This window comes from Ambystoma mexicanum, chromosome 7q, assembly GCF_040938575.1.
Source record: "Ambystoma mexicanum isolate Mex_15411 chromosome 7q, UKY_AmexF1_1, whole genome shotgun sequence".
In the NCBI taxonomy this organism is placed as follows: domain Eukaryota; kingdom Metazoa; phylum Chordata; class Amphibia; order Caudata; family Ambystomatidae; genus Ambystoma; species Ambystoma mexicanum.
In genome coordinates this window covers 1,087,195,449-1,087,198,003 of record NC_090941.1, presented here as the reverse complement: position 1 = coordinate 1,087,198,003, position 2,555 = coordinate 1,087,195,449, and the positions used below count along the sequence as shown (strand labels likewise).

Below are 2,555 nucleotides of genomic sequence, written 5' to 3'. Positions count from 1 at the left end.
AAGCCAAAACGGTTGGCTTTGCCAATGCTTGTTTTTACTTATCGTTTCTCCCGAGTGATATGTTACATGTCTGGTGGGATGGGGTGCACACACCACCCCTCTTTCTGGTGCTCTACACATGAGTATTAAAAGGCTTTGGTATTTGTTATCATTGACCGGAAGTCATGGATTCTGTTTGTCTCTGCTAAGAACCTGGACTTTGCCCACCATGTGAAACAGGCAGTTCTGTTTTACCCAGAAGTCCAGGGACTGATTTGCATAACTTCGGGTCATGTATCCGCTGAACCTCTCATCCAGAGCAGGAAAGTAAGGAAAATAATAGAATAGAGCAGCCCTTGTGCCAGGGAACAGCAAATCCACAAGCAGGGTTATTTCAGGGCACATCTTATAACCCAAGTCTAAGAATAAACGTTACCATTTTCTAGAGGCATATATAGAGTTCCGTCCAGCCTCAGTTATTGCCCGGATGAGCCTCAGTGGTCTGGGGTGCAGGCTTCAAACCTGTAGCTGTTTAGCGACAGAGTGGTTCAATTCCACCTTTCGGGCGAAAGGTCATTAACTATGTTTTGTTCCAGAATGTCTATAACCCAGTGAAAGTATCGATACAGCTGTAATGATCTTATGTACAAAACCAAAAGGGGAAACATCGGAAAGTGTGGTCCCAGGGGTTGGAGAAAAATGCTCTTGTGCCGTTAATCATGGTTGCCCCGCCACTTGTTCTGCTGGCACACGAGCGCCCCCTTCAGGTGACAGCCACTACATGTGCCAATAGTCGGAGGGCACTCGCATTCCGAATTCTGATGATGAACAGTATGCATGCACCATTAATATTTCTGATGTGTACACCCTTTCCTAACTGCCGATAGCAGTATGGGCACCTAATTTCCCCTATGATGATAAATTATTAATGATAAGCAGGAAAGATGCACCATTTTCCATGCTGGTGATAAACAGCGCGGGAGCAGCAGTTATTGTGTCAGTTGTTTTTACTGCGATATTAAATCTGCACTTTCTGCTAAACCATCAGAGTTCTCTCTTCCTTCTCGTTCTTTGATGTTAAGCAGCACGAATGCACCCTTCCTCCTCTGGGTGCACGCATTACACATTGGCATGATAACCACGGCGGGTGGTGTGAGAGGTGTGACGCTAAAACAGATGACTTTCTGTAATGCCCACTTCATCAGGCAGTAATAATATCAGGGCCCCATTGTGTGCCTGGTCGGCTGGTGCCATTATCATTATTAGCAGGGAGGGAGGTTGTGGGGGGGGGGGAGCAGCCAATCTGGTTCCTTGGATCGCGGGCTGAAACTGGTAATCTCAGCCTGCGCTCCATGGAACCTTGAGGCTGCTTCCCAGGCCATGCTGCACCATCTTCCCTCCATGCACCCTTATTTTTAATTTGTTTGGTTCCCTCCACCCCCTGCCCCACTTACCTCGTTTCTTTGGTGGTGGCTGTCATGTTGAACGTTCTAGTTGCGGAAGCTTGGGAGGCGGGACAGGAAGTGACGCAGAGTGTGAGGTGTGCTTCGGCGGGGCTGGGCCACACAGGAGGCAGCGGGCGCTGCGCGCAGGGCAAAGGACACACGGTCCGGAGCGGGAAGTGCCTTGTTGGCGCGCTCCGCCTCCCATTTATTAACTCATCCACGTGACCCTTGTCACGTGGACATCACATCCCTCTTCAACTTTGGATAAACAAATCAAACATTTGATCATCATACAATTAACACAAGTCAACATTGTCTCAGAAAGTCTAGTGGATCTTCTTTCGTTGTTCAGCCTTCTTTGCGGATGTAGATGCCATTCAGTACATATCCTTGCAGTCTGGTGGACGGCACTAGTCGCTTCCGGAGTGAGTAGTGTTCTCATCGGTCTCTGTGGGGAGTTGGGTGTGTGGCTGTGTTCCTCTCTTCTTCTTGTTGGTCTGGACCCTTCCGTCTCGAGTTTCCCTTAAGCTGGGGCTGTCTTCCTTTGAGGGCTCGGCTCTTGTGGGGCTGGCTTCTACGTTCCCTTCTTCCCACAAAGCCTGCAGGACTTTTTGGAAGTGTGAGACATTTCTGGTCACTGTCTCTTGTCCTCGGGTGGCTGATGCAAGGCCATGTTCTCGGTGTGATATTGTCCACGGTGCTGACTCGTAGGGTAGGGACATCTTTCCCTTGTGGGTCCTGTTTTTCACCAGTACTGTGCCTCCTATCTGGAGCTCACTGGGTGCGGCTCTCCTGACTTCGTCTTCTTTGGCGTTATGACTGCGTCTTCTGGTTTCTATCTCCTCCAGGTCTACCTGTGGAGGCTTCTAGGAGTGGTGTTGGGGCAAACCTCCTTGGATGGGTACTCCAAACATCATGGCTGCTGGGCTGGCATGGGTGGTTGAATGAAGGGTCAGCTGGTAGGCCCGAAGGAATCAGTAAAGCTCCGGGAGCCATGGCTGGCTTTTGTCTTTGGCAATTCTTACAGTTTTGTTGATTGATGCCATGAATCTTTTTGCGTCCCTGTTGGCTTGTGACCAGTACCGGGTGATGTGGTGACGGCGTATTCCTAGACTGTCTATGAAAGTTCTG

The 2,555-nt window shown here is 49.6% G+C and overlaps 1 non-coding gene across 1 annotated transcript; it reads left to right on the top strand.

The window, feature by feature from the left end:
• Nucleotides 1-460: 460 nt before the first annotated feature.
• TRNASTOP-UCA (transfer RNA opal suppressor (anticodon UCA)) lies at nucleotides 461-547 on the top strand. Its single transcript has one exon. It is a non-coding gene; the product is annotated as a tRNA-Sec (tRNA).
• The last annotated feature ends 2,008 nt before the right edge of the window (nucleotides 548-2,555 follow it).